The sequence below is a fragment of the Ochotona curzoniae genome, unplaced genomic scaffold (assembly GCF_017591425.1).
Source record: "Ochotona curzoniae isolate NIBS_2020 unplaced genomic scaffold, NIBS_Ocur_1.0 contig_2210, whole genome shotgun sequence".
Lineage (NCBI taxonomy): Eukaryota > Metazoa > Chordata > Mammalia > Lagomorpha > Ochotonidae > Ochotona > Ochotona curzoniae.
Window position 1 is genome coordinate 5,419,781 of NW_024465369.1, and position 7,975 is coordinate 5,427,755.

The window sequence follows — 7,975 nt, forward strand, 5'->3', positions numbered from 1 at the left end:
ATATACAGAGAGGAGAGGAGACAGTGAAGGTGATTTTCCATTCACTGATTCACTCCCCAAGTGACCCAATTCCCAGAGCTGAGCTTACCTGAAGCCAGGAGCCCAGAGCCTCTTCCGGGTCTCCCACACAGGTGCAGGGTCCCAAGGCTTTGGGCCATCCTGGACGGCTTTCCCAGGCCATACGCAGGGAGCTAGATGGGAAGTAGGACTGCCAGGATTAGAACAGGTACCCATATGGAATCCTGGTGCATGCAAGGATTTAACTGCTAGGTTATCACACCAGGCCCCCAATATATTTTTTATGGATACTGTTACTATAAAACTGTGTAAGGTTCATGAACAAAGGCTGGAGAGACTAAATTGGATAGAATCATACTACTTAAAGATGTTCTGGAATAAGTAAAGAACAAAGGAAGTACCACATTTCCAGGAGTCCCTGACAGAAACTATCAGTGAAGAAGTGAACAGACACAATGAAGAGGGAAGCTGACATCCTTGGAATAGCGCTGTTGGTGTTATAAGCCACAGCACCAGTCTCACTGTCCTACAAAGACCTGAGGCAGGATCCATCCATATTACAAAGTCTTAGAGCCACAGAAATCGGAGCCACAAGACTAAGCATCCTTCAACCTTGTCAGCACAATATGTGCAGCCATCCTCACCTCCCTCAGCATCAACAAAAAGGCCCTAGCGACCAAAGTCACCATGGAAACTGACAGCAAACTCTTTCACCAAAGGCACACACCCAAGGAAACCCTCATTCATCTTAAAGCCACACTTCTAACCCTACAAACTGTAGTAGACTCAGGTAATTGCATCACTTACAGATACGATTGACATGGATTAAGAAAAAGGAAATCAGAGACCATACTACTGGCTTTACATAGAACCAAAGCAACATGCCAGCTGATACCCTGCATTCCAGGAAAATCATGAACACTTTCCCAATAAAACCCACTCCACGAAGGAGAGGGAACTAATGTGCATGTGTCAAGGTAGGAATACAAGAAACATAAAGAAGAAAGGGAGCATGACACCTCCAAAGGAACACAGCAATTCTCCAAGAATAGATGCTGAACAGGAGAAAATCCATGGAAAAACAGATATAGAATTCAATCATTGTAACAAAACTTAATAGCATGCAAAAAACAGGCAAATTCGTAAATGAGCAAACCAATGAGTAACATGAATGAAACTGTTAAGAAAGTAGAACTAATTCCTTAACAAGTAGAAATTTTATAGATGAAATCTTTACTCAAATAAACAAAAAAAATGCATTTGGTAACTTTAACAGCAGAACACAAGTAGAGGGGGAAAAAAAAGTCTGATTTTGAATTTCAAATAGCCCAACCAGACAAAACACGAAGAAAAAAGAATGAACATCTACACAAAGGATACCAGTGAACAAATAAATATTTGCACTATAGGTATTCCTGAATTAGACGAAAAGAACATAAGGATGGACAACGTACTAAATAACAATTTTTAAATAAAGTTTAAAATTTCAAGGCTCTTGAAACAGACATGGACATGCAGATGCAAGGAGCTCCAAGAACCCCAAGCCAACTCAATGAAAAAGTTTTTTCCAAGTATTATAGTCAAATCATCGAAAGTTAAAGACCCGGAAAGAAATTGTAACGACATCAAGAGAAACATTAAGTTACATATAAAGGAAAACCAACTAGATTCATATCAGACCATTCAGTGGAAGCCCTCGAGGCCAGAAGAGAGAGGAAGGCTATATTAAAGGCCTTGAAAAAATTTAAAGTAAGTAAAAATTTTCCAATCAAGTGTGTTATATGCAGTGAATTTAACCTTTAAAAGTAAGCAAAAAATAAGATATTTCTTGTATAAGCAAAAACAAAATTTGCCACTACCAGACCAACCTTTGAAGAAATTCTTGGAGGTGGGAGTGGGCCCGGAGGAGGGGTGGAGGGCGGGCGGCCAGGGCGAGCGGGGCCCAGGCTGGACTCCGGAGCGGCTCCCCGGGTGTTCGGGCACCGGCCTCTGGCTCTGCCTTCCTGCTCCCTCCGCGGGAAGGGGGCGGCGGGAGCGCAGGACGAGGGCCCCTGGGCAGCACCCTGTCCCCGGGCAGACATGGCGGACGAGCGGAGCCTCAGCAGGCCTCGACGGGAACAGCCCTGCATGGGGTGGTGAGCTCCGCATTGGAACCTCCCTCGCAGACTGTCTCCGCCCCACAATGCACCGCGGCGGGCAGCCTGTGAAAAGGCTGCTCGGCTCGTTCAAGATGGCGGAGCTCTACCAGTTGCCTAACGAGAGCTCGTCAGCAAAAGCCCTTGTCAGTTTAAAAGAAGGAAGTTTATCTAACGCATGGAATGAAAAGTACAGTTCTTTACAGAAAAATACCTCTTTGGAAAGGCAGGAATGCAGGCCCTGCTGTAGAAATGCCTTTCAGAAATTCAAAATGAAATCGACTCTTTTCTGGAGAAGATGACAAATAAATACAAGGTCACCTAAAAGAAACCAGAGGGTTGCAATGGTTCCACAGAAATTTACAGCAACAATGTCAACACCAGATAAGAAAGCATCACAGAAGATTGGTTTTCGTGTATGTAACCTGCTCAAGCTTCCAAAAGCTCATAAATGGTGCATATATGAATGGTTCTATTCAAATATAGATAAACCGCTTTTTGAAGGTGATAATGACTTCTGTGTGTGTCTAAAGGAATCTTTTCCTAATTTGAAAACAAGTAAATTAACAAGAGTAGAATGGGGAAAAATTAGAAGACTTACAGGAAAACCACGGAGGTGTTCTCCATTTTTCGAGGAAAAAAGATCAGCTTTAAAGCAAAAATGGGAGAAAACAAGGCTATTATAACAAAGGAATGTTGCAGATGTTTCACAATTCAAAGATGTCCCAGATGAAATTCCTTTGCCTCTGGTTATTGGAACCAAAGTTACAGCACAATCACAAGGTGTTCATGATGGTTTGTTCACTGGACAAATAGATGTTGTGCATTCTTGTAATGCTACGTATAGAGTAACCTGTGATAGGGCAGGCCTTGGAACCCACACCATCCCCGACTATGAGGTTCTTAGTAATGAACCAATGAGACAATGCCAATTGCTGGCTTTGGACAAAACCAGCGGCCTTCTCGGTTCCTTATGACTCCGCCACGGCTGCATTATACTCCACCCCTCCAGTCACCAGTTACACATAGTGATTCTTTATTAGGCCAATCACCTTGGAGAAGTAAAATATCTAGTTCTGACACTGAAACATTAGATGGTTTTCCAGTAGAATTCCTTATCCAATTGACTAAATTATCAAAAATCCTTATGATTAAAAAGGAGCATATCAAGACATTAAGAGAAATGAGCACAGAAGCAGAAAAGCTGAACTCACGTTCCATGCCCATTGGCATTGAATTTCAGCGGAGATATGCAACAATTTTTCTAGAACTTGAACAGCTGAATAAGGACTTAAAGTATTGCATAAAGTTCAACAGTACCACTATGAGCTTGCTCCAGACCAGGGCCAGCAGACCAGCCCACTGACCTGAGACGGAGGTGTGAGGAAGAGGCCCAGGAAATAGTTCAGCATGCCAATTCTTCAACGGGACATCCCTGTGTTGAAAACAAAAATCTAACAGACTTAATCTCCAGGTTGACTGCAATTTTATTACAAATTAAGTGTCTAGCAGAAGGAGGAGACCTGAATTCTTTTGAATTCAAATCACAGATTCATTAAATGATATCAAGAATACAATAGATGCTTCTAATATCAGTTGCTTCCAGAGTAATGTAGAAATCCATGTTGCACATATTCAGAGTGGCTTGAGCGAGATGGGAAACTTAGATGCCTTTGAAGCAAATAACACTAACCGAGACTGAGCGGCAGGTACATGAGTTCGACTGCAGAGGGCGCTAGTTCAGATAAATCCTGTATAATAAAACAAGATTATTTTCCATTTGAAACTTTTCTATAGTTTAAAAATGCTTCTGTATTCTTTGTTGGTATTGTGCCACGGCAAACCTTTAGTGCAGAGTTTATACTGAGTTAAACTGTTATGGTAACTAAGAGATGCATAAATCTTTTATTCTTAATATTTGTAATTCTAAATAAATTGATCTATGAAAATTTTTTAAAAATTAAAAAAAAGAAATTCTGAAGGGTGTCCTGCTTTAGAAATAAACATGAAAGGGCCCAGCACAGTAGCCTAGCAGCTAAAGTCCTTGCTTTGAACATGCTGGGATCTCATATGGGCACCGGTTCTAATCCTGGCAGCTTTGCTTCCCATCTAGCTCCCTGCTTATGGACTGGAAAAGCAGTCGAGGATGGCCCAAAATCCTTGAGACCCTGCACTGTGTAGGAGACCCGGAAGAGGCTCTGGGCTCCTGGCTTCAGTTCAGCTCAGCTCTGAGCATTGTGGTAGCTTGGGGATTGAATCAGTAGACAGAAGATGTTCTGTCTTTCCTCCTCTCTGTATTCTGACGTTCCAATAAGAATAAATAAATTTTTTTTTATTTATTGTTGCTTACATTGTATTATGTAGTACAGTTTTATAGGCGCTGGGGATTCCCCCCACCCCTCCAATACCCCTCCCCCCATGGTGGATTCCTCCACCTTGTTGCATAACCACAGTTCAAGTTCAGTTGAGATTCATTGCTTGCAAACACATGCCTAGCATAAAGTCCAGCGTCTTATTGTCCAGATAAGTTCAGTGGCCTCTTGGGGAGACCTTCTATGGTCTGAAGATAGGTCTAACAGAGTAAAGATCCGGTCAGTTAAAAGCCCCAACAAGGCCTCAGTATCAATATACAACATTATGGAATTAATTGACATAGTATTGGGTAAACAATATGTTAAAAATAATGCAAGTTCCCTTCTTCGGAACATCTGGGTTGAGACAGTATCAATGACAGGTTCAAAAAATAACAAACAACCAAAAAAAAATTACAGGTTAAATCAAGGCAAACATGTGGTATCGAATCTTTTGGGATTCGTTCATTTCCCTTAGCATTATAGTTTCCAGTTGTGCCCATTTAGCCACAAAGAACTGCATTTTGTTTTTTTTAATAGCTGAGTAGTATTCCATGGAGTAGATGAACCAAAGCTTTCTTATCCAGTCTTCTGCTGATGGGCATTTTGGTTGCTTCCATGTTTTTGCAATTACTGATTGTGCTGCAATGAACATAGGGATGCATGTTGGTTTGTCGTAAAACAGGTGTTTTGGATATATTCCTAAAATCTTTTTTTTTAAGACTTATTTGTATTATTATTATTTTTTATTGGAAAGGCGGATATACAGAGAGGAGAGACAGAGAGGAAGATCTTCCTTCCAATGATTCACTCCCCAAGTGAGCACAACGGGCCGATACTATGCCGATCCCAAGCCAGGAGCCTCTTCTGGGTCTCCCACGCGGGTGCAGGTTCCCAAAGCTTTGGGCTGTCCTCGACTGCTTTCCCGGGCCACAGGCAGGGAGCTGGAAGGGAAGCGGGGCTGCCGGGATAGAACCGGTGCCCATATGGGATCCTGGTTGTGCAAGGCGAGGACCTTAACCACTGCGCCACGGGCCCAGAATAAATAAATCTTAAAAGAAGTAAACATGGAAATCCTAATACCAACCAATTCACCTCCATGCAGGCAGAATCAGTTTCAAATTAACAAAATTACAGCTATTAGTTTAAATCTATCAATACTGACTTGAATGTAAGCAAATTAAATTTTCCAATCTAACAACTTGGGTTGGCTAAACATTAAAAAAAAATTAACACCAAAGTAAAACCCAGAATTCTACTATATGCTACCTAAAGAAACTCACTTCACAAAGGTAAATTCAGGTTGAAGTGAAGGGTTAGAAAAAGATGTACCAAGAGAATGGAAATCAGACATGAGCTGGAAGGATATCCTGGTATCAGATAAACTTTAAACTTTATATCAAAAAAACACAGAATAAAGAATATTGTATTTCCACAAAAGTTCAATTCAGCAGGAAGACATAATGACCTTAAATATTTATGTACCAAAAACTTTGCTAATAAACTGTTAAACTTCCAAGAACTGAATAAACTCCTGGATTCATAGAACCTTCCAAAATTAAACCAAGAAGATACTGACAGCCTAAACAGACATATAACAAGCAATTGGATTGAAACAGTAATCAAGTCTTCCCTCAAGGAGAAGTCTGCTAGCCTATGGCTTTACCACTGAGCTACAAGAAAAGCACTCAAGCAGGAAATCACACCAATAACATCTCAAATTTTCAGAATGCTGAACCGGATGGAATCCTGCTGACCTGGTTCTAGGATCCCATCTTGCTCTCACACCAAGACCAAAGTCAGTACATAAAAAGAAAACTATAGAACTAGATTGCTAATGAAAACAGATGCAAAAATTTCTCAACAAAGTACTAGCCAATCAAATAAATAACCATGTCAGAAAGAAGACACATCATGATCATGTGGGATTTATTCCAGAAATGCAAGTGTGTTTCAATCAAGTCATTGGAGGTTGTATATCAATGAAACTATTTTCTTCTCAAAAGACGCAGAGAAAGCATTAGATAAGATTAAATAACCCTTCAAGATTAAAACAAATCCACAAATTAGATATAGAAGGAACAATACTCAAAATTCAAAGACTGTACATCACAAACCAGCATCCAAAAGGATACTGAATGGGGAAAAGCCGAAAGCCTTTCTCCTCAGATCTTAAACAAGACAAGGGTGCCCACTTGCACCACTCTTATTTCAATATAGTACTGGAACTTTCAGCAAACAACTATGAAGTACAAAGAGTATAAAATTTAGCAAAGAGTAAGTCTACATTATCCATGTTTGCAGAAGACATGTTGTAGTACATGGAAAACTTAAATATGCCATCAAAAAGATTTCAGAACTGATAAACCAATGATGTAACATTACAGGTTACACAATACACATATAAAGAGCAGTAGTTGGGGCCCGGCACGGTGGCGCAAGTGGTTAAAGGTCCTCACCTTGCACACCCGGGATCCCATATGGGCACCGGTTCTAATCCCGGCAGCCCCGCTTCCCTTCCAGCTCCCTGCCTGTGGCCTGGGAAAGCAGTCAAGGACGGCCCAAAGCTTTGGGAACCTGCACCTGTGTGGGAGACCCAGAAGAGGCTCCTGGCTTCGGATCGGCATAGTATCGGCCCGTTGCGCTCACTTGGGGAGTGAATAATCGGACGGAGGATCTTTCTCTCTGTCTCTCCTCTCTGTATCCGCCTTTCCAATGAAAAAAGAATAAAAATAAATCTTTAAAAAAAAAAGAGCAGTAGTTTGCATGCTAATGATAAACTTGCATGTGAAAATTATAGGAATTTAAACAGTATATTGTCATAAAACACACAGAACAATTGGACAAAATATGGAGCCTGGAAGTGAAACCACATACATTAACAGACAAGCAATGTTTTGACAAAACTGCTCAGATCTCATGATGGTGTAAGTGTAGTCTCTTCAACCAATTGTGCTGGCAAATTACATCCATCTCTCCAATTATTTACAAAAATCATGTCAAAATCAAAGATGTTGATCAAAGAGCAAAAATTATCTTAGCCTAGGAAGTTACTGGAAGAAATCACAGAGAAAACATTCCAAGACCCTCAAAGCAGAGGCAACAAAATCAGAAGTAAACACATGGGATCGCATCAGTCTCAGAAGCTTCTGCACAACAAAGGCAATTATTGATGGAGTGAAAAGACATTCAACAAAAGCAGAAAAACACCTGCAAACAAACTCTCCAACAGAAGACCAATGTCCAGAATGTATCAGCCACTTAAAAACTCAACAGAAGCACAACCAATCCAGCTGAGAAATGGGCAAAGGACCTTAATAGTTTTTTAAAAAGAGAAATATAAATTGGACCCGGTGCTGTGGACGAGCAGCTAAAATCCTCTTATTGAATGTGCTGGGATTCTGTACAGATACAGGTTCTAATCTCAATAGTCCCTGCTTCCCATCCAGCTCCCTGCTTGTGGCCTGGGAA

General features: G+C 41.0%; 1 pseudogene; it reads left to right on the forward strand.

Moving 5' to 3' along the window:
- The first annotated feature begins 2,200 nt into the window (after nt 1-2,200).
- LOC121150844 lies at nt 2,201-3,855 on the forward strand (annotated as a pseudogene).
- The last annotated feature ends 4,120 nt before the right edge of the window (nt 3,856-7,975 follow it).